The following is a 25,165-nucleotide window of genomic DNA, read 5'->3' on the forward strand; positions in this document are numbered from 1 at the left end:
TGAATGTTATTCAAAGTCGCTCTGCCCTATGAAAACAGAAATTTGCTATTCACAAGAAGCACCTCGTAACTTCTATGATTAACAAACACTGACTTGTAAATAACTAGAAAAGGGTCACAGAAGTATCTCTGAAAGTTTTCATGCTCATCCGTCCATGGTGAGACAAATTGTTGTCTATAAATGGAGAAAGTTCAACACTGGTGTTACTGTTCCTAGGAGTGGGCGTCCTGCAAAGATGACTGCAAAGATGCTGCACATCTGAAGATCAAAATAGAGCACCTGGATGCTGCTGGCGAAATATACTTTAGACAGATTAAACCAAAGTTGAGTTGTTTGGGAAAAACACACACAATGTTATGTGTGGTGAAAAAGGCACAGTACAGAGTACACCAACATCAAACATCAATGGAATACATACATCTCTGCTGTAAAGTATGGTGGACAGGCCATCATGATTTGGAGAAGTTTTGTTGTCTCAGGGTTTGGACAGCTTTTTACCATCGATTGAAAACTGAATCCCCAAGTTTATCAGGCCATTTTGGAAGAGAATGTAAGGCCAGTTGAAGTTGGGCGATGCAACAGGAAAACAATCCAAAGCGCAGAAGTGAATCAACAACAGAATGTCTTCAACAGAAGAAAATGTGCCTTCTGGAGTGGTTCGGACCAGCCTTGACCTCAACCTAACTGAGATGCTTTGTGGATGGGGAGTGATTCACCAGACATCCTGAGAATATTGCTGAACTGAAAGAATTGAGCTAAAACTGAAATAGTTCTGTCAAAAGGAATGGTGTCAATTTCCTCCTGACCATAGTGCAGGTTTGGTTCACAAATACAGTCACAAATGTTTAGTCTGTTATTAAATCCAATGGTTCACAAACTGGTCACTGAATATGAAAATACCAATGCTTTTTGTGTTATTTGTTATTTTTACAGACAGTTTTTGTCTATTGTTGTGCCTTTACCACTACTGAGAAGTGAATTGCCTGTTTACACCTGGCCATGGACATTTCTCTGTTTGAATAAATCAGATGTATTTTTTATTTTATTTATTTATTTTTTAACTGTTCCATTTACACCTGGCCACATAAATGTCTCCCCAAAACAGATTTTTTTTTGTTGTTGTATTTAACCCAGTATTTTTTAGAGTGTATATAGGTGCATCTCAATAAATTAGAATGTTGTGGAAAAGTTAATTTTGGTAATACAACTCAAATTGTGAAATTCGTGTATTAAATAAATTCAATGCACACAGACTGAAGTAGTTTAAGTCTTTGGTTCTTTTAATTGTGATGATTTTGGCTCACATTTAACAAAAACCCACCAATTCACTATCTCAACAAATTAGAATATGGTGACATGCCAATCAGCTAAACAACTCAAAACACCTGCAAAGGTTTTCTGAGCCTTCAAAACAGTCTCTCAGTTTGGTTCACTAGGCTACACAATCATAAAACATTCATAAAAAATCATAAAACAAGTTAACCAAATAAGCCAGGCTTATTTCAGTTAGTCTGTCTAATTATCAAATTATTTGGTTCCATAAAGCAAATTAAACATAGGCCTAGATCAAGCTTAGTCACTGTGACAACTTATGCTGGGAAACTAACCTGGTCTATGGTAACCTGGTTTTATGACAGCTGTACCTTTTATAGTTTGCAGAACAGATAGAAGAACATTAGAACACTACAATTTAAAATTGCTCTTTAAAGCATTAAAATAACTAAATTAAACATTAAAATCACTGAATTAAAAATGAAAATAAATAATAAAGAAAATGACTATATTGTAACTGCTGTAAGAAACACACATTAACTCATTTGAGCTTACTCAATTAGTTTACATTTTATTTACCCATTACAATATTCCCTTTACAGTTACTGTTATCATAAAAATACACTTATATTTAGGTTTAAAATTCCACAAGACACATTTAATGTCCAACAACAAATATTTTTGCAAAATTTATATTTTACTCAGAATTATTGCGCTCCTACTATTCAATTGCGCTCTATCTGTTTAGCGCGCATGCGCCCAGCAGCGCTCGCGTGCCTCGCTCACTCCTGACAGCAAATTAGATATGTTTGCATGACTTTCTAAAGCCTCGTTTATACTCGCGCCTGGCTCCGCTTCGCGAGCCTCCCCAAACGGACGAGGCGTTTGGAAGTATAAAGCCTGGTTTTAAGCCTGGTTTATACTCGACGCGTCCGCAAGTTCGCTTGGGTGTGCGCACCAAATATGACGTCATCGTGGTGTTAGCGGAAGTTCGCTTTGGATGAGCGCGACCTCATTTCGCGTGGCGGTGTGCACGACATTTTTTGAGACTCGAGCGAACAGTTCGCGCGGCGCCGCAGTCAACATGAACAGCTTATATTTTCTTTGTAATTTTTATAATAGTTTTTAAATAATTATTCACATATGCCTGTAGCACTGTATCTATAGCAAAGTATTCTATGCACAACATAATAATGTGTCTGTAATATATTGTATTCAGAATAAAACAATATTGATCAACATTGCTCTTTTGAACTGTTGTTATATCTTCTCATTTTATATAACATAACAAAGACATCACATGGGTTAATCTATGACAAAGTACATTTTGCAGTCCCTAACCTTTATAGAAGTGTTACATTTGCAAAACACTGTAGGGTTTCAACTATATACATTATAACATTAATCTTGTATTTGAACAGTTACACCTACTTGAGCCTCAACCTGGCAATATTTTTGTCTAACTTGTACTCTAATAATGTGGTCTAATTTGAAATGTTAGAATAAGAAATAAGACATCCTGTAAAAACACTGTCGATAACCCACATACCGTTAGCTATACTGCAATATGTAGAAATGTGTCTGCATTATGCACAGAAATGAAAGAGTGAACAAAAAGTTTGATGTAAAATTTTATTAAATCAACAAACAATAGTCCATCTTGAATGATCTGACGTAATTCCGGTAAAATTCCTACTTCTCTTCTACTTCCTGCGGATTTAAAGGACGATTTCGTTTGTGCGCCCCCTGTCGTTTCAAAGAATATCTCAACGGAGAACGCGTCAAGTATAAACGCCTCGTCCGTTTGGGGAGGTGCGCGCGAAGTAATCAAGTAATAATCAAGTGATTATACTTGACGCGAAGCGAAACCAAGCGAACTTGCGGACGCCTCGAGTATAAACCAGGCTTAAACCAGGATTAACATTTACAGATGAAAAATATACCTGTGACATCTCAGTTATGCACTGAGAAAAACACAACGTCTCAAATGCATTAAACAGCACAGATATATTCGCCGTTGCCATGGTGGATCGATTTGACCCATGATGACATTAAGGTCTGCTTAAATGTGCCCAAATTAGTGAGATTGTGTGAATTTAATTGGTGGTTTATGGAACCGCTTTAGCCCCGATTGATTTGTTAGGTTATTTCAGGTTAGGTTATGTTTTGGACTTTAATCCCAGTTTTTCCTCGGGTCTCCGTGATGTTGTGATTCGTCATATTCACGCGCAGCGGTGATGAGGGAACGCGCTTGAGAAACAGTTTAGAGAGGAGATATCAATCTACATATAAAATATTGGCCACAGTTTATTGGTAACTTTCTAAATAATAAAAGTATAGCGCATCCACTAGTAATTACAGTGGGGCAAAAAAGTATTTAGTCAGCCACCAATTGTGCAAGTTCTCCCACTTAAAAAGATGAGAGAGAGGCCTGTAATTTTCATCCTAGGTATACCTCAACTATGAGAGACAAAATGAGAAGAAAAAAAATCCAAAAAATCACATTGTAGGATTTTTAAAGAATTAATTGGTAAATTCCTCGGTAAAATAAGTATTTGGTCACCTACAAACAAGCAAGATTACTGGCTCTCACAGACCTGTAACTTCTTCTTTAAGAAGCTCCTGTGTCCACTCGTTACCTGTATTAATGGCATCTGTTTGAACTTATCAGTATAAAAGACACCTGTCCACAACCTCAAACAGTCCAACTCCAAACTCCACCATGGCCAAGACCAAAGAGCTGCCAAAGGACACCAGAAACAAAATTGTAGACCTGCACCAGGCTTGGAAGACTGAATCTGCAATAGGTAAGCAGCTTGTTGTGAAGAAATCAACTGTGGGAGCAATTATTAGAAAATGGAAGACATACAAGACCACTGATAATCTCCCTCGATCTGGGGCTCCACGCAAGATCTCACCCCGTGGGGTCAAAATGATCACAAGAACTGTGAGCAAAAATCCCAGAACCACACGGGGAACCTAGTGAATGACCTGCAGAGAGCTGGGACCAAAGTAACAAAGGCTACCATCAGTAACACACTGCGCCGCCAGGGACTCAAATCCTGCAGTGCCAGACGTGTCCCCCTGCTTAAGCCAGTACATTTCTGGGCCCGTCTGAAGTTTGCTAGAGAGCATTTGGATGATCATATGGTCAGATGAAACCAAAATAGAACTTTTTGGTAAAAACTCAACTTGTGTTTGGAGGAGAAAGAATACTGAGTTGCATCCAAAGAACACGATACCTGCTGTGAAGCATGGGGGTGGAAACATCATGCTTTGGGGCTGTTTTTTCTGCAAAGGGACCAGGACGACTGATCCGTGTAAACGAAAGAATGAAGGGCATTGAAGATGAAACGTGGCTGGGTCTTTCAGCATGACAATGATCCTAAACACACCGCCCAGGCAACGAAGGAGTGGCTTCGTAAGAAGCATTTCAAGGTCCTGGAGTGGCCTAGCCAGTCTCCAGATCTCAATCCCATCGAAAATCTTTGGAGTCCGTGTTGCCCAGCGACAGCCCCAAAACATTACTGCTCTAGAGGAGATCTGCATGGAGGAATGGGACAAAATACCAGCAACAGTGTGTGAAAACCTTGTGAAGACTTACAGAAAACATTTGACCTCTGTCATTGCCAACAAGGGGTATATAACAAAGTATTGAGATGAAATTTTGTTATTGACCAAATACTTATTTTCCACCATAATTTGCAAATAAATTCTTTAAAAATCCTACAATGTGATTTTCTGGATTTTTTTGTTCTCATTTTGTCTCTCATAGTTGAGGTATACCTATGATGAAAATTACAGGCCTCTCTAATCTTTTTAAGTGGGAGAACTTGCACAATTGGTGGCTGACTAAATGCCCCACTGTATATATAAATAAATCGTTTTTTACCGATGCAAATATTTTAGAAACGATGCAAAATCACAATGTATGTCTGTTAAAAACAAAAACAAAAAACCTGAGCTCCTTGGTCAAAATTAGTCCTGTCCGAAGAGGGCTTTAGGTGAAGATAACATTTTATGAGAAATGTATGCAAAAATCCAACTGCAAATTGCAACTGTTAATTCAACATAGCAAAAGAAGATTTGCCATGTGACAAAGTGTAAAATAGTCAATAGTAAAGAAAGGGAATTTTGAAAGAAATTCCTTTGTTAAGAACAGCAAAGTGCCACGAATACCCCAGCCAATTTTTTATGGTGTGCTGACATGAATGCTACATGATCAGCGAGACAGATGAGATTGAAGATTACTGAAGATAAGAATATCCCCACATCTAATCTCCAATTTGAATCTTCAGAAACAACAGTGTGTGTGGGAAAATTTAATTTGAGTACGTCAATAAAAGGATTTCAGACAAATAACTTTGATGCGGTTACAATCGCTGGACAAATTTTAATTAAAATATCCCTTCTGGATTTCATCACATGTTGGATATTGACGCTGCCACTCAAGGGAATGCATCATAATTGAATATTTTACACCACAGAGCTGCTGTGCTTCATTGATGTATTCCATACCTCAAGGGGCTAAGTGGACCGGAGAGTAAATCGGGTGAATCATTCTGTACTGAGCTTATAAGATTCCAATAGTGTATTTCAAGTTGATAGATGCTGTCCTTGAGAAAGTGTAGCAAAGTAGTCACTTAGATGTATTGGCAATGTGTCCCAGAAACATACCCAATGCTCTAAATACTAATGACACAGTGCTGCTGATCTCAGTGCCCTTCCTTCACTTTTTGATGTTGATTTAATTAACAGCCATGCACTGGTGTACATTCCAGTAAATTCAATCGACTGCCTTAGAAGAACAATTATGCAAGTTAAAGATATATGAGCAAGAATACAGAATACTAACTAATAAAAATGTCTTGGTAGATGTTATTAAATAAGAACATCATTTTGTAAAATAGTTCTTATGTCAGACCTACAACAGTGGTTGTCAACATTTTTGATTCCAGTGCCCCCCATTATTTTAACCTCAGTAAAATGTATAGCCTATATTAATAACAAAATAAATAAATTAAATAAATAAATAAATAAATAAATATATATATATATATATATATATATATATATATATATATATATATATATATTACAAGTTATAATACTTTATTTACTTAATATTTTCTAAGTCTAGAAATCACACTTTTAAAATTAAGTTACCTCATATGTCTTGTTATATTTTCATGCATTTAAGTTCATGTATTAGTACCTTGTAAGCTGTTGGAGCAGCGCATGAAATGTTTTTGCACAAGGGCCTGTGTGATCTTTGTTATGCCACTGTAAATAAATATAGGTTTATTATGGATATAGGCTAAATATAGGAACAAGATTAAATGTTTAGCCATTTTTGTGCAATATAAATCTGCTTTTTAGTGTTACTATTAATCTGGTCTAGACATTAAATAATTGACCTATTAAGACATGCTGCCTCATGGTTTAGTGTATGTGGTACTATTTTGGCACTGTTTTTACACGCACACATTTAATGCTTTTCTAATAAAATGCTGAACATTGTGCCTGTCTGAGAGAGTACTTAAAACAAAGTTCAGTCTGTGAAGAATATGTCACACTCTAGTATGTGAAGTCCAAATCAAATTATGATTAAGAATAAAATAAATAAAAATAAATAAATAATAGTAATTATAAAAAATAATTATAAAGTATAAATTTTTATTTATTTTATTTTTTTTCATATTTGAAAAGGTCAGTCATAAGTTCTCAAAACTGTGACAAGCCAGAAGCCTTTTGTTACAGTGTACCATTATCTAATTTATCTTCTGGCTTAAATAGGCATTACATTATTTTAGTATAACTTTATTTAAAATTAAGGCCACCAGAAATATTAATGTCTGCCATAGAACATTCACACTGGACAAACTGAATTTACCAGATCTTGTCAGGTTCATTTATTCATTATGAGAATAGTACGCTATATTATTATACCTACTATATTATTACATTAACAACAAGTAAATATACATATATATAGTCTGCAAAATATTGTCCCCAATTTTTAAATTATAAATGATAAAAAGTGAGATTTGAATGATATTTTGACCACTGAACTAGGAAATGTCTGGGGAAACCTTAATCTTTAACTCACAAAAGTCCACCTGATGGGTCATCCGTGAAGACACTGCTGATGTATTTTGGTAATGAGTCACTTACTCATCTTTGTTTCAAACAGTGGAATGTACCAGCGCTGAGCGACGAGGATGAGAGACTGGTAGGGGATTATATGACCTTTCCTATCCCTCCCTTTATTGAAGCTGTCCTGCAGACTCTGCACCGGTGGTATTTACATTAACATTTCAATACATCCAGCCCAGCCAAAGATAAAATATTCATTTGACCTTTAAGGAGAAAGACTTACTTAAACACTGTCATGTCATTTAACCTTAAGAAATGTACAGCGGCGGGGCCCGAGAGCAGAAGTGACCCTCATTACTGTTTAGCGTCAGAGTTAAAGGGCCGCTTTCATTGCTGCTGCAGAAGAGGTCATTGTGTAGAATTCATGCTGCTTTCTGTACACACCGTCTCATCTTTCCGCTCTCTAGATTTGGTAGGTTATGGCGACGAACAAGGCGCCACTAATTATGATGCATAAACAGGAGAAAGCTCCCTTTCTCTATTTTGCTCTCGCATGCACACAAGCACACACAAAAACTGAGACCCCACATCTGCTTGGAGCGGAAACAAAATGGATGCATGCCCTTTGGGAGCCCAGGCAAATGAATACTGTTGGCAGAACAATTAGCATTTAAAAGGGAGAGTAACCTTTGCTCAATACATCATTTTTATTGCTGTGGACGTTCATTTTCACCAAATATAGGGGCCCGTGTGTACGCGTGTATGTGCGTGTTTGTTTAAGTGTCGGGGAGAAATAAAGAATTTGATAGTCCTTGGCTCAGGTAGCAATTGGGGTTCTAAAATATGGTAATTCTAGCGCTTTCATACATCACGAGTACAGCTGGTGGAGGATAACTTGTGTCTGCAGTGCTTTCATGTTTCTGTCTCGATTAATTATTGGTAGATGTTATATACACTAATGAGTACACTATCTCTTTTTGTGTGTGCCTGTGGAGTCGTGGCAGTAATAATTGTTTGTCTACTTGCATTATTATTTGCATTGTTAAAATGTTATTCATAGAGACAGTGGAGACAGAGTGATTATAAAGGTCTCAAAAAATGTATTGTTTCTAAGGATTTTCCTCACCCTCATGTCATTCCAAACCTATAAGACATTTATTCGTCTTCAGAGCACAAATTAAGTTATTTTTGATGAAATGTGAGAGTTTTCTGACCCTGCATAGACAGCTAGGGAACCACCTTGTTCAAGGCTAAGAAAGGACATTGTTAAAATAGTCCATGTGACATCAGTGGTTCAACCTTAATTTTATGAAGCTACGAGAATACTTTTTCTGTGCAAAGAAATGAAAAATAACTAGGCCTACTTTATTCAACAATTTCTTCTTTTCTATGTCAGACTTTGATGCACGCTCACGACAGTACCACGATGCATGCAAACAAAGTGCAGCACATCCGGGTTCTACATTAGAACGCCGGCTCTTGGGTCAGCAGCACCACACGCATGCATCGTGGTACTCTTGTGACTGACAAGGAAGGAAGGAATTAAGGTTGAACCATTGATGTCACATGGACTATTTTAACAATGTCCTTACTACAATTATGAGCATTGAATGAGGTAGTTGCATTGCTGTCTATGCAGGGTCAGAAAGCTCTTGGATTTCATTAAAAATATCTTAATTTGTGTTCCAAAGATGAACGAATGTGTTACGAATTTGGAACAACATGAGGGTGCGTCATGAATCCTGTGCCTGCCCTTACGTTCACTCACCACCAGAAACTACCCGCTCACCACACTAAACTGACTCTCACACTACACAGACTGTTACAGTTCCCATTATCCATTGCACTGATTAAACACACTCAGCTTTAACCAATGAGACACGCTTTATAAACCTTGGACTTCCTCATTCTGATCGCCAAGTATTGTTTGCAGTTATATCTCTCCTTGCGATAGCAACATTACAGAGTCTTTCTGTGTTTCCTGAGTTCATAGTTTAGTCCTGTTCAGTCTATTTACCCGTGTCTTGATCTTTGCCTGTTATCTCATCTTGTCTGATCTCTACCTGCCCTTGAGTTTGTTGCCTGCCTTGGATATTTCTCTCGCCTTGTCATTTGGATTATGTTTGCACCTTGCCTGGACTATTGATTGTGTTATCGGACTATGCCTCTTTTCAAGCCCTCTGGTTATTGTTAACCATCTATCGACCACACCGGCTTTGGATTACTCTTTCGCCTAGCCTGTGTTGTTCCTGTTTGCTGTGTTTTAGACCCACGCCTGTGTATTTGACTATGTCTCATCTAAATAAAAGCCAGCAGATGGATCCTTACGTCTCTCAGTCTGTTCATTCCGTAACAGAATACTCAGCCACACCAGGATCCAGCGGTTTTTCAAGTGGACACTGGCCAGGTTTGGGTATGGCAGGTCTGTTATTATCCTTCAAGCAGGGCACACGATTACTTGAGGATTACATAGAGGAGTATTTAGTTTTAACAAATGGCTCTGACTTGCCGGACTGTCTGTTAATAGACTTGTTCTGTGATGGCATTAATCAGCCACTAAAGTCTAAGCTCATTCGAGAGGGTCCGCATTCGTCACTCGTTTAGATTATGAACTATGCTTTGATGTGTATTGGTTCCTCTTTTACTGTGAGTGTCGTGGAGGAAGAACACGACATCACCGTAATGACGACCGCAAAGTTTGATCAGTCGCAAGCCCCAGGACATTCTTGTATAGTGATTGCTACTCCGGTGATTCAACCCGCTGCTGAAATGGAGCACATTCACAAAATGTCGGCGACAACAACACCTCGTCAAGTCACAGTTGATTTTCATGAGTCAAGTCAAGTCACAGTAGATCGTCATGAATCAAGTCAAGTCCCAGTTGATCGTCATGAGTCAAGTCAAAGTTGATCATCCAGAGTCTCGTCACGTCACAGCTGATCTTCCAAAGTCTCTTCCAGAGTCTTGTCACGTCTCAGCTGAACTTCCAGAGTCTCGTCACGTCTCAGCTAATCTTCCATAGTCTTGTCACATCTCCAATGATCTTCCAGAGTCCTGTCACTTCCTGTCTGTGGCACCCAGATCTTCGAGGTCAGGTCTTCAGTCGCCCAGATTGGTATCCAGTGTGAGGGATGCACTGCTGGTGTCTACACGCGCAGCTGGTATCCCCATACCCACTCACTCTAGCCCTCCTGTTTCTGAACTAATTCCCCTGTATGTAGCGCTTCCCACAATGGTGGTCGCTTTATGGTGTATCTGGGCTGCATACACCACCACAGAAACTCTAGAAACGGTGGCGACCACTGTGATGTCTCCAGAGGTGGCGGCTGGCACTGCAGAACCTCCCGAGTTAGTGGCGCTTGCTGCTGTGTTCGCTGAGGCGATGGCACCCTCTTTTGCTTCTCTAGAGGTGGCGGCACATGCTGCAGAACCTCCCGAAGCGGCGGTGCTCGCTTCAGCTCCTTGTGTGGTGGTAACGCCCAGCAACGCACTCTCAGCCTGTCATGTTGCGGTCAAAGGAACCGTTGCTAAACTCTCCTTGTATCCTGATGGTACTACTGTAGAACCTCCAGAGGTAGTGGCATCCACTGTAGAACCTCTAGAGGTGTCAGTGGTACTCACTTATGAACTCCCATCCTGTCCTGTCATGGCTATGGAGGCCGTCTGTGATCTCTCTGCCTGTCCTGTTATGGCTACAGAGAACGCCCGTGAACCTTTAGTCTGTCTTGTCATGGACATGGAGGCCGTCTTTGATCTCTTTGCCTGTCCTGTCACGGCTAAGGAGACCGTCTGTGAACTCCTGCCTTGAACCGACCATGGAGGCCAATTATGAACTATTGTTCTGTCCCGACCCATCCGGAGAGGCTGTCTTTGAACTATCGGCCTTGTCTGTCATTGCCAAAGAGGCCACTAATGAACTGTCTGTGTGTCCCAGTTCAACTGAGTCTGTCTGTGAATTGTCTGCCTGTTTAGTTTCGCTCACTGAAATGTCTACCAGTCCAGTTTCAGTCAAAGCACATGGGTTTGATCTGTCTGTCGGTTTTGCTGGTTCCAAGTGTGTCTAATTCTGAGTCATTTGTCTTACCAGTCTCAATTCATGAACCTAATTCCGAATTATTGGTAGTTCCTGTTTCAGTCCATGAGTCTGATGTTGAACTGTCTGTCTGTTTTAAATCAACTCCTGCATCTAATTGTGAACTGTCAACCCAATCAGCCTTTGTCAATGTACCCAATATGTCAGTATGGCTATGTCAAGAATCTTGTGCCTGCCCTTCCGTTCACTCACCACCAGAGACCGCCCGCTCACCACATAGACTCTCACACTACACATACTGTTACATGTCACTCTGAACTACAGTTCCCATCATCCACTGCACTGATTACACATACACAGCTGTAACCAATGAGACACGCTTTATAAGCCTTGGACTTCCTCTTTCTGATCGCCAAGTATTGTTTGCAGTTATCTCTCTCCTAGTGATAGCAACATTACGGAGCCTTTCCGTGTTTCCTGAGTTCATAGTTTAGTCCTGTTCACAGTCTATTTACCCGTGTCTTGATCTTTGCCTGTTATCTCGTCTTGTCTGATCTCTACCTGTCGTTTGGATTATGTTTGCACCTTGCCTGGACTATTGATTGTGTTATCAGACTGCGCCTCTTTTCAAGCCCTCTGGATATTGTTAACCGTCTATCGACCACGCCCGTTTTGGATTACTCTTTCGCCTTGCCTGTGTTGTTCCTGTTTGCTGTGTTTTAGACCCATGCATGTGTATTTGACTGTCTCATCTAAATAAAAGCCAGCAGATGGATCCTTACGTCTCTTAATCTGTTCACTCCGTAACAATATGGGGCGTAGCAGCCATTTTAAAAGTGTGGGGGGGGGGACAGCTGTCAGGTGATGTGACCCTCAAAGGAAAATAAATTTTGTACATAATGTACAAAGTAAGTACATTCATGTTCATATAATAAATTCTAAATAGAATACCAATTGGCATTTTAGAGCATCATAGTTGCAATTTTGGGAACGTGCCATGATAGCTTACAGAAACCTATTTTGTGATATCATACTCAAATTTGAAAAATAACTTCAGGACTTGGGACTTTAAGACCACTGTGAACATCTATATTTGAGCCCACTGTGGACATCTGTATTTTCTGATGAAGTAAAAATATACTTTTTGTGAAATAAAGATATTTTATGGACAATATTTAAATTACGCTACACTTGAATAATAACGTTTATCTTAATTCTTAACACTTATTCACAGATAATTCTACTCCGGATAATTCTACTTTAAAAAAATTTAGGAGCACAGTCAAAAATTTAGGAGCAATAATCAAAAATTCTGATAAAAAATTAGCCTTCCCATTATGAGGCAATAAATAAAAATAAAAATAAAATAATAATAATAATAATATATATATATATATATATATATATATATATATATATATATATATATATATATATATATATATATATATAAGCTTTTTAACATTTCTAATTAAAACAACAGAAGAATAAGAAATAGATTAAGAATAAGTTACCAATCAAATGAAATCAGTATTTAAGAAATAAATTTGTACTACAGAAGTGGCACAGAAGGACACACAATTTTTTTTTTTTTTTTTTTTTTGAATATAGAAATATTAAATGATTTAAATAACAGAAAAAGATAATTTAAAAATTAAAATAAAACTGCCAGTAGGTGACAGCAAGTCACTGATTTGATCACTGAATCATTCATTCAATTGATTCTTTTGAACAGCTGATTCATTCAGGAACGAAGAACTGACTGAATGGGTAATTGAATCATTGACTCACTAGAATCGTTTAAAATAAATAAAGTTAAAATAAAACAAAATAAGGCCACAGTGTTGTAGTCAGACAATATAAGTCACTAATATTAATTTCTTGTTTAATTAACTGTTGTATTAAATCAGTATCACATTTGCAAACTCCCTTAATCATTATTAAAAGCTGTCATCTTAGTTCATCGCGATCCTTACACTGCACAATGAATCTCTTATTTACATCCTGTCTACACTTTGTTTGTTATGGGATACATCTGTCTGCGATACATTACTCAATTGCAAAAGCAACTAAGTTAGAAACCTTTGAAGCTCCCTCAGCGCAAACACAAATATGCTGATCGGGACGGGTGCTCCTAAATATTTTTTCATAGTCGACTCGCACGTAGTGGTTTTCAGTGGCAAATGCGACTGAAATGGTCGCACTGTAGAGCCCTGATTTGCAGCATTACAGTAGGTTAAATCATAACATGGAAATTTGATCGTGTGAATCGTGTCATCGCGACCTAATAAACATTCATGTTTAATATATAAAATTGCTGTAACAAAAATATTCCTTGTGTTTTTCATAAAAACATGAATTACCACGATAGGGGTATATTCTGTTGAGTTCTTCAGAGAACATTGCTTTTTTTGACAAGCAGCACAGTGTTTGACCTAAAATATATTATCAAAATCAGTTTTGATGGAATAATAGATGTATGAAAACATGACGAAGGATTCACATATTAAACTCACCCATTTTTTTAATGTCCACAGACATACCAGGCCAATAAAAGCGCTTGCTTATGGCATCCAGGGTTTTTTGAATGCTACAGTGAGCACCTATTGGGCTGCTGTGGAGCTCTTCAAAAATTTCTTGGGCACTTTTTTCCGTGCTGACCACGTTTGCCAAAGTACCTTCTGTTTTAATATAATACAAAGCTTCATCTAAAAAGTATAAAAATCATTATAAACAACCAGTGAAGCCACTAAATCCAGATGTACATTTTACATTACTTACTTTCAAAAATGAAGCTTTTAGCCCTTCTTAGAAATATGAATTTGTCATGTCTGAAAAGACCCTGAGGTATCTTTCCAAATCTTTTAAAGTCTGTCAGTGCTTTGAATTTAGCCTCATCCATCTTCAACACAACAGTGCAAAATCTAATAAATGAGTCTTATATATAATTGGTCATTACATGTAATTGTGCACCACTGTTCTCTGTCATCTAGCCATTCAGTCAATATAATAGAATAGAATAGAATAGAATAGAATAGAAATAGAGGGGGTAGAAAAGGTGGTCCATCGGCGATTAAAGGGTTAGGTTATGTTGTCTTCTCTAAACAATTTCCATTATTCTTATTATTCGCTAAGAATTGTGGTTAATTTTTTCACTGCCATTATTCACATACCCCACTGGACAGCACAAATGATGGACTCAGAAAGAGCAGTGTTACTGGTCGCTGTTTTAATCTATTTACGTCTAATGCATAATGATTTTGTATCGCTGTATTCCACGCTTTTTCGGCGCCATGATAGAAATATGATGGAATTTGTTTGCCTATACGCTGCCGTCGCGTTCTGTTCGTCCTTTCTGAATGAGGGTAAGGAACAGAGCAACCTGATCTCACAGAGATCATTAACCCCGAATCTGTGGTGGCATCACGGAATCGCCGAAAGTTCCGTGATGGGCTCACAGAAGGCATCAGCCGTGGTCCATGCACGGATTCACTGGTTTCCGTGCGTGGAGCATGGCTGATGCCTGTCACTGACTTACATTGGTATCACTTCTGTGAGCCCATCACGGAATTTTTTCTGTGAGCCCATCACGGAATTTTCGGCGATTCCGTGATGCCACCACAGATTCGGGGTTAATTAAGTCCGTGAACATTGCACGGAATTCTGTGAGATCATGTTGCACAGAGACTGCTGGCAGCTTGTTGTGTTTTCCTCAGAATGCGATGCTTTCTTCCCCTCCATCGTTTCTAATCTCCGTATTATTACAGGTGCGTGTCACGTTATTCATATATGTCACAAGCGCATGCGCACTTTGGTCAGAGCGGCAATACTGCGATTAAGGTGTTTACATGCTTGTATATTCCGATTAAAATCGGCGTACGCCACCTATGTTAATACGATTATGCTTGCTGCGATTATGAGCTTAATCGTATTATTTAGATCGAAGTATTGCGTTTACATGAGGTAAAGCATAATCGCAATATCACCAAAATCTCATTATAATCGCATTAAGAGGGTCCATGTAAACGCACTCAGTGACTTTATCTTTTATCATCACACCATGTTTCTAACCATTTGGAACACTGTGTTAAGAATGTTTATATTACAATTTATATACAAAAACATTAATTTATTACTGAAGTTGGGTATATGTTATATAAGCTACCAACTGAGCAAACAATAAGAAACACCACAGAATGATCACAACTGAAACTTTATTATGTCAACAACAGCAAAGATACATTTATATCAGTTATTAACTGTTTTAAAGATTGTCAAAATAAATTAGGTACATAAACAAAAATGTTTGTTGGCTCAGTAAGTTGGAGTGTATCCTCAGGCACATCAACAATTTAATAGCTGTAATAATTGAACATAACATACCTCACAATCTACAAACTATTGTGCTTAAATTAACAGTAGCCTAAATACCTGCTGAACTTCATCACATTTTGAAGCATTTCTTATTCTGAAAACATAGTCAATATTTTCAGTGGCACTTTAACGCGAACACTTTAACCCCCCCATCATCCCCCACGGTTACTACGCCCCATAAAACCAGTCTTAAGTCGCTGGGGTATGTTTGTAGCAATAGCCAAAAATACACTGTATGGGTCAAAATTATAGATTTTGCTTTTATGCCAAAAATCATTAGTATTTTAAATAAAGATCATATTCCATGAAGATATTTTGTAAATTTCCTAAGCATTGCTAAGAATTCATTTTCTCAATATTTTGATTTTTTTTTTGCACCCTCAGGTTCAAGATTTTCAAATAGTTGTATCTCAGCCAAATATTGCCTGATCCTAACAAACCATACATCAATGGTAAGCACTTAAGTGTCAAATTGACACTTAAGACTGGTTTTGTGGTCCAGTGTCACATATATTAATTGACTTTTAAAATGAATAGTTTATACAGTTTTATTGATTCTCAGCCTTGAGTTTTCATCTCTGTTAGATGGTAAACATTGTTCTGCAAAAGGTCTTGTAAGGTTCACATGTGATATTCATACACTGCTTATTTGGAGTCCCACAGTGACTCTATACTGCTAACAACTAACCATAACGCTAATGCTAACCTTTGTATCAGCAATTTCAGATTAATTTTGCAGAACATTAGGTACATTGTATTAAATGCTTTAAATTTTAACGGACTATAAAGTTTGAGATTTTCCCCCATGATAATTAATAATACTACTCTTTAATATAGCAATGCTTGGTCATTCTGTACCTGAAAGAAGGAACAACATAAAGAAAAAGAACAAGATGGAGATAAGTTCATTGAAAATGATGGACTCCATTGCAATAACTACCGTGATAATCTGCAATAATCAAAACTCTCACTATCTGAGATCTGAATTTTCAATATTAGAGTTAACAATATTACAGCATCCATCATCCCCAAATGCTTCATGTCAGCCTGTTGCACAGCCTCAGTCTGCGATGGTGTGGTGTGATTTATAAGAGGTACAATCTGATCTCAAAATGCAAACACATTTATTTGTGGTCCTGTTTAAATGTATTAAATATTTTAGATCCTGATCCAGCTCTCTTTGGTTGACATGTAAGCCCATCCTTACCAAAATGGACTGTACAATCGAAACTCCACAGTTGCTCAGACATGTAACGTCTTAAACACATTGACACCACATTTTCTCTTGCTAGCTGAACATACTTTAAAATAAGCAAATATGGCCAGGATAAATCCAGCGACTGTAAAGCCGCCCCTTTTTGTGTATTTAATTTCACACATATTTGCACAGGAAAATTACATTTTATTTATCTAATATAGCAGGGAATCCTGGGTAAATAGCAGGTCTGTGGATTTCCTCAGGATATTGGGCTGTAAACATAACCCTGCAGGTTTAAGGAGAGTGCATAAAAAAATAAAAATAAACTGACAAGTAACAAATCAATAGGCATTTAACTTTAACGATAAAGAAGTTTATTCATGTTTATACTGTTACCAAAGAGCTTTTCATATACACAAGTGTAAAGCATTCATACCTTTGCTTTCCATTGCATCAGTAACAGTATACAGTAGAAAGCGGACATCCTTTCAGTTTACAGCTACAGTTTAGAATATAGAAAGAATATTTTATTGAAGATGAATTTGTTTGATTGTCACTTTTATCTCTATCAAGAAAGCAACTATTCTGTCACAAACTTGAGTAATATTTTGGAATGTTTGTTTGGTGTATACAGCTATGTCCCTTGTTTTTTTTTTTTTGAATGGATATTTGTGGATTCTCTGTGATTCAGAAAAATTGGAATTGATACATTACATTAATACAAGGCCCAGGACTAATATAATATCCATTACTCACACTTTAACAATGATAACACACAAAATATGAATAATATATCTACACTGTGTATTTGTTCACCGATTCTGGAGATATGACAAAATATTTAACTGAAATTTATGTTTTTTTGTTTTTTTTCTCATATTTGCATCTTGTCAAGTAACAACCATGATTTTCCAAACTTGTCACCTTTTGTGAGGAAGTGGAAGCAAGGTAGTGAATACTTCTGAACATGTTCGGCAAATTGAAATAATTGCAATACAAAATATTAACCTTTCTTTCAGTTCCATTGCATGTTCTATCCCATGACTCAAGAATAAAATACCTTAACTGTGACTATGGACCACCACCTACATTTTTCAGTAACATGCATGTCATTTAGAAAAGGCAGTGGATTAAATTGGTCACAGGTCTGGATACCATGTTATGGTGGTCTTAGGATGGATGTTACCAGACCCAGTTTAACCTAGCTGCAGCGAGTTCTCATCTTTGAAAAGAAAAACTTGTTTTGAACCATGAGCAGGTTTTTATTCCTTCATCCTTTGTTTTACTAATCATCCCATGGGCAAACACAGTTAATAACAAAGGCTGAAAAAAAAAAAAAAAGAGCCCTTATCTCATAAGAAAACAGGAAAATAGATATCCCCATTGTGCATAATTTAGCCCTGCTCTCATTTCTTTTAGCTTTCTTCTCTTTTTTTCTCTTCCCTTTTTTCCCTTTTTTTCAGAGTAAATAAAGGTTGTGGAGTGGATAAGAGATGCATAGACGGATATGAGTCTCTCTCTCAGCCATTCTGGGATTAATGGTGCCCCTATGCATCTGAAAATTATACGAATAAATATGAACTGAGTGGTGATGTGGCCTTGTGGCACATTATGTTGATTAAACACAGTAAATAGAAATTCAGCTTGTATTGAGAGCAGTTTATCGCAATCAGCCACTCACTGTTTTTTGTTTTTTTTGGGGGGGGGGATTTTTCATTTAAAGTTATTGAATTTCTACTTTCTTCTATTGCACATATTAAATTAAGCTACAAAATTATTTCCAGATGGCAGGGCATTAAGTAATTGTGCCTCACAAAGCTCTGCAGGAGCACCTTAAATAAACTTAAACTCTATAAACTCCATGAAAAAAGTAAACAGAAAATTGTGATTAAAAAAAAAAAATTATAAGCAAATATATCTACATACTGAGGATGGGATTAGTCATTTCCTGCTTTAAATGCTTGCTGTCATAAAGTTTGATAAAACGAGTGTCTTGAAAGTTTTTTCTTGCCATCACGAAGAGTGAAAGAAGAATCAGTGGAAATGGAATTGATTAGCTCAATTCCTGCAGATGTGCTAGCTGGTTCAACAAATTTTTGGTTAGTTGGACATCAATAACAAACGTATTTCTTATATCCTTTACAATTCTTGCATGGCAGCACTATTCCTCAATACAGCGGTCACATTCTGGACAAGAGTCTAAAAATGTAACTGTAAGTATTACATCTTTGCACTTAATTCAGAATGAACCACTTCTTGAACGGACTCCAATCTATTTATAGATCATTTTAAACTTATGTGCTGGCTTTTCCGTTTTTGTAAACTTAAACAAAAAAAGGAAGAACAAATCCTGTCATCATTTACTCACTACTCACTTACTCTCATCATTCAGTATATCTCTTAATACTATTCTTAAGCTGCCTTGCTGATATTCCCTCCTGGAAATGCTTATTTAATAATTTGACTATTATTAGTAGTAACCTTTATTTCCCATTACTCAGTGGCCATGAACACACTGCAGCTAAATATGGTTGTCAGTCTAGTCAAGTGCTTAATTCCGTTTCAGAGAGTTCAGTTATTTACAAGCGTGACAACTATGTTCTACAACCTAATTATTATTTTTGCACATATCCTGTTTGAGGAAAATATACTTGGGTTTTAGAGTACGAAGTAAGAAATCAAACATAAAAAAAAGGTAATGCTCAAGGAGCTGAATAGAAGAGGAGGTGGTATTGCACTTCAATTTAATTTAGTCAGGCAAGTGAAAACACTTCCACAATCGCAAAGGCAGGGGGACAGGAGGGCTCAGCATGAAATCCTTGAAACCAGAAAGTCCTTAGAACTGTTTATTTTTCTAAAAAAAACAAAACAAATACATGTACTGTACATGTAGTATGTAACTTTTTTATATTGGATTTTCATAGTTTGAATAAATCTGGTATTGTTTATTGTTGGTAAAACAATAAAATATATGCATGCATTTGAAAGGCTGTCATATACAGTATAATGATCTGTTGTTATTTAACCTTCAAAAGTTGAAATCTGTTTATTAACAAAGCTTCAGGGAACAATGATTTAAGCATTGAAAATCATTTGAGTATCTAGTGTTTTTCTATGGTTGTGTTTGTTTAGCAGTCTGACCATTGTCAGTAATGAATTGCATCACCCATATTTCATTATTTTTTCTCTGTTAAAAAAACACTTTATACAATCAGGAAAAGAGGAAGAAGAGTGTTGAGTTCACATAGAGGCTGTGCCGTGTTCTTCATACTGACCACCCTTCAGAAAGCACAAACCTTCAGGTTCTTTTCCACACTCAAGGTCAGTAGAAGTAGAGATTTAGCCTTAGGTTTGGCCAAGTCTATTCCAGTCCTTTTGCAACTCCTGTATATGTATTTATTTATTTATTTATTAGATTTGTTTTTCCATCTCTAGAGATGTTTGAATGTCAGAGGGCTGTTGCTGGCATGCCCTTCGGGAAAGTTGCCCCGCTGCTTTGTTGGTGAGGATGTGACTCTGGAGTACGTTCACACTCAAAGGCCCGGGGAGGTCATGCGGAGAGAGGGGCAACTGCCTGTCACCATCTCTCTCATTCAGAGACGCATCCACTCGCGGCATCTGAGCACTCTGTCTCCTTCTCTCCTCCCCCGGGGTGCGCAGGTCTGCATTACCCCAACCTTGCACACCGATGAGCAGTGATGGACTGTGTAGGATGAGAGTCTCAGCCTTATTCCTACAGTTCAAGTTCACTCAATCAAAGATTTTAAATTGTAGGTTGCAGGGTTGTCATCAACACCATTTATAGATAGACAGAGGCCTTCCTTCATGTTTCTAAATAAACACACAATTGTTCAAAAATTTGGGTTCGGTATTTTTCAAATGTTTTTGAAAAAAAAGTACCTGTGTGTGTGTGTGTGTGTGTGTGCCATGATACCATTTCTTTAATAAACAGAAAGTAAAAAAAAAAAAAAAAACATAATGTATTTATGTAGCATTATTAATTTTGTAACATTATGAATATTTTACTGAGACTTTTGATTAATTGAATTGATACAAATGTATTAAAAAAATAATAATAATAAAATAAAAAATAAATAAATAAAAATAAAAAGTTCACTGAACACACACTGACCAAAAACAAGGGCATGTTGTCACCCTGGGGAAAGTTGTCACAATGGAACATGTGTTTAAAGAGCCTATTATAGGCTTTTCAGCAAAATTTAAACAGCATTCATATAATATAATATTTTTATAGTTTTTTTGTATTGTATGTAAAACATGCAGACATGTCAATCCCTTCTGATATATGATCATTTCTGAGATAAATAATAAGTAAAAACATAAAAAATAAATAAAGTGACAACTTGGACAACAAATTATGAAAAATATTCCTATTCTAAAATTCTGAAAGTTTAGACTTTAAACTAAAAATATACCTATATTGCATATCTGACTCTTCCCTTAGTGTTCACTTGTTACTGTAGCAAACAACTAGCAATGCAGTTTTATTTTGGAAGACAGAATTTAAAAGTCCAATTCATAATTTCTACTAGATGCAGCACTGCTACAAAAAATTGTGTATTTAGACTTTTGCCTTGAAACCTTAAAGTGAGGCAGAAACATCTAGCAACAACTTCCCAGTGTGACAACTAGCCCCGGACTTCTTTCTTTTTTTCTGTATATGGTGAAACGTGTAGTCTCTATGGTGCGATCCTTCTTGGCCCTCAAGGTTGTCAGCACATACCAATTCCATTCCAGCTTTTGTTTTGGAGGATAAATCTTTCACAGGCTTGGTTTTATTGAGTTTACTGGCATGATTTGTTGGCCTCCAAGGTCTTCTTCCTCTCAGCTCAGATCCTGCTAACACAGGTGTCTACAGTCCACCATGGTCATGACTGTCAGCTATATATGATGAAAGATGTTGGAATGAATAAATACACGCACACACAAAAAACAAAAAAAAAAAACAGGTGCTTTGAGCCTTTCTCCCTCACAGCTAATATGAGCTAGACTCATAAAACTCTTATGGGATTTTCCCTCTGGAATTAGAATGTGCTGTACATTTCTAAGATTTCAGGTTTTGCATGTTGCATTTTTAGTGAAATAACCAGAAGAAAGATGCACTGTGTCAAGCTATAGAGCAGAATGTATTTCATTGGCACCTGTGTTGTGGAGAGACCACAGGCATATATTTACAAGTTTCAGGTGTACGTTCACACCCGCTTAAGGGCATCTTCTACATCTTTAGTTTCAGTGCATAATGCAGTTTCTGAAGTACGCTTGTCCGCACAAGGATCTGTCCTAGGCCCTCTGCTATTTTCAATATACATGTTGTTGCCCCTTGGTAATATTATTAGAAAATACGGGATTCGTTTCCATTGTTATGCTGATGATATTCAACTATATATTTCAACAAGACCAGATGAAACTTTTAAATTATATAAGGTAACATAGTGTGTTAAAAATGTAAAAGACTGGATGACCAATAATTTTCTGTAAAGCTGCTTTTCAACTATTTGAATCGTGAAAAGCGCTATATTATAAAAATAAACTTGAATTGAATTGAATTGACTTGAATTGAAACATTTGTTAAGGAATGATTCATGAGAGCACTGGCCCTGATACCTGCAAAGAAAATCATTAGATAGAGAGTTTTATATATCTATTTTTAACCTCTTGTAAATGGTATGTATCTGTGGATGCAATATACAAGACTCAATTAATTTTTCCCTCTGCTGTGCTGTTCGATTGGCTTTCCATGTAAGGGGGATTTGGTTCAAGCTCTTTTGTCTCTTGTCAGCCTCACTTCAGTGATAATTCAGAGGCTGAAAGTGCAATATTTTGCAGACGTGATTACATCTTTCACAGTGGACCAGTTCTATGAGGATGGACAGTTTAGAGTAAGGATTTAGCTAGAGGGCTTAAGTGATAAACATGCGGAAAGCTGGAGGGTTGCTGTCTGAACCTGCTCTGAACTCTGTCTCTAACAGCGCTCAAAGTCAAGGCAAAGCTGCCCTCAGTAGTAAACAAAGACAAGTCCTTAATAAACAATCTGTCACATTCATTCCATATTAATGCCAGACTTGCATCTCCTGTCAATCTTCATTCTCAGCTCCAATTATTCAAACTTTACTGAGCTGTAAAGGCAGTTTTCCCCTGCACTCAGAATAGTGAAGCTGAGGAATGGAAATGCTCTAACAATTCACAAAGTCAGGAATAGTGGCTGTTTTATTTTTTTAAACATCCTGACAGGCTATCATATTATTTGAAAAAAATAAAATAAATATAGAGAAGGATTATGTATGAGTTTAAATAACATTCTCAGAATTTCATGATCAGAGCATTCCTTCAAATAAATAAATGACTTAGCTAATTAACATGGACAGAGAACAGAAACATACACTGTTAAAAAATACTAAATAATTTAATAATAACAAAAATACTTAATTGTCGTGATAAAGGTGCTTGATAATATTGTTATGCTATCATTGCACTTCATTCTGTGGATCATTTTATCATTTTATATGTCATGAAATACATGAGCGAAAGAGTGAGAGTGACTTTTGCCTGTGAGAAAAATCCAAAGAGACATTGATCTTCTAGTACAACAAAAGTGTAGGCAATGGAATATTGTATCTCTATAGGGCAACTCTGAGGGTGTTATAGAGTTTTTGCAAGAAAACCTTCCTGGCACTCAGGCACACATTCGCAGCAGGATATTTTGATATATTCAAATGAGCCAAACAGTTTTCTTTCTGTCTGCTATACGGACAAACGGTTTGTGCAACGTGCGGCACAAATGAAACTCTGTAGACCGTCACACACTGACCGGGCAGGAGTTGCCAGAGGAAAGGGAACCCCTGTGTGTTTTTGATTAAATTTGAGAAATGGTTTGGAGACCCTTTGGTCTTGGCTGATGTGTGTGGTCCGAAGTCCTGCATTGAGAGTAAATAAATAAGAGAAAATGGCTGCACGGCGTGGTGAACGTGGGACGCTTTCGGCTGTTTTCTGGCTGCCTGCCCCCGCATTGGAGCAGCCCAGCTGCCACCTGCGATATTCCACATATGACATTTATCCAGGGGAGGGCACTGACAGATGATTCAAAGCAGCTTTGCACCACAGCCAAGAAAAGCCCCCAGTCACATTTGATGAGGCTGGGGACGATTGCTTTACCCTGGCGTGGCATTCCAATGTTTAAAACTCCGGCGCTCAGATTCTGCAACAATAGCTTGTGTAAAGAGAAAATTGAGAACAAATGCACAAGGTGTCTGACATACACCTACATTAGTCCCGCATTTATTCTTCCTTTCAGGTTTTCTCAACAGAATTCTGCACACTGATGTTTGCAGAGCTTAGTAAAAAATTTGCTTCTTTAGTTTTAGCCTAGGTTTTGCAGATAAAATGTCCCGTTTTTCCTAATTATTTAACTTTTCTGTAAAAGACAGCACCATGTGGACATTCACCATCAAGGAAGTGTTTAAATGAATACAAAAAAAACCCCACTAGTCCTCAATTCATTGCCTGTCTGTACGTCCACTTGACCACAATCACATGCTGTCTGTGTGACATCTAAACACACAGTAAAGAGCTTCTCCCATCTATATGGAGAACACCAACAAATCAGGGTTTATTTTGCTAGACAAGGTAAAACAGTCTCCCTGTCTCCCTGTCACCACCACCTAATGTCAGGACTGTTCGCAAAGGCGAGATTGGACCTTGCTCTTATATGCCAGCAAGCACAATGTCTCAGGTTTCATTTGCAAGAGTTTGTTGAAGGTAGCTTGATTCATAGCACTCCAAAAAGTGGCAGATTATTTTCCTAAAGACCACAGAAGTTTTCATCATAACTAAAAATGATCAGTCATATTAAATAAATTGACTTTGTGTCATTAATTAGAAATGTCTTAGAACAGAGGATTATTCAAACAGCTGTGCTTAATGAGAGTAATATAACACAGTTGTCGTTTCACATTTTGAAAGTCAATTACAAAGCATAAGGAGGTTATAAATGTTAAATTAACAAAGGTGTGAACCATTAATGAGTCAGTAAACTGATTAAAAGCTCAAGTGTTAATTGGCAGACTCCATTAAACTCTCATTGTTAAAGGGGCTTTTTTTTTTACGCACAGCAACTTTCTTTTTAATCTGTTTTTACCCGACTGACTGTCATTCAGACGTGGACACTGAAATCA

At 37.3% G+C, this 25,165-nt stretch overlaps 1 protein-coding gene across 1 annotated transcript in view; it reads left to right on the top strand.

The window, feature by feature from the left end:
- Positions 1–20,811, top strand: part of cdh8 (cadherin 8) — a 157,699-nt gene extending 136,888 nt beyond the window's left edge. The window contains exons 13-14 of the transcript XR_009272116.1: positions 20,189–20,294; positions 20,409–20,811. The gene's annotated coding sequence lies outside the window, so the exon portion shown is untranslated. The remainder of the gene's footprint in view (positions 1–20,188; positions 20,295–20,408) is intronic.
- Positions 20,812–25,165: the final 4,354 nt, after the last annotated feature.

The sequence above is a fragment of the Onychostoma macrolepis genome, chromosome 07 (genome assembly GCF_012432095.1).
Source record: "Onychostoma macrolepis isolate SWU-2019 chromosome 07, ASM1243209v1, whole genome shotgun sequence".
Lineage (NCBI taxonomy): Eukaryota > Metazoa > Chordata > Actinopteri > Cypriniformes > Cyprinidae > Onychostoma > Onychostoma macrolepis.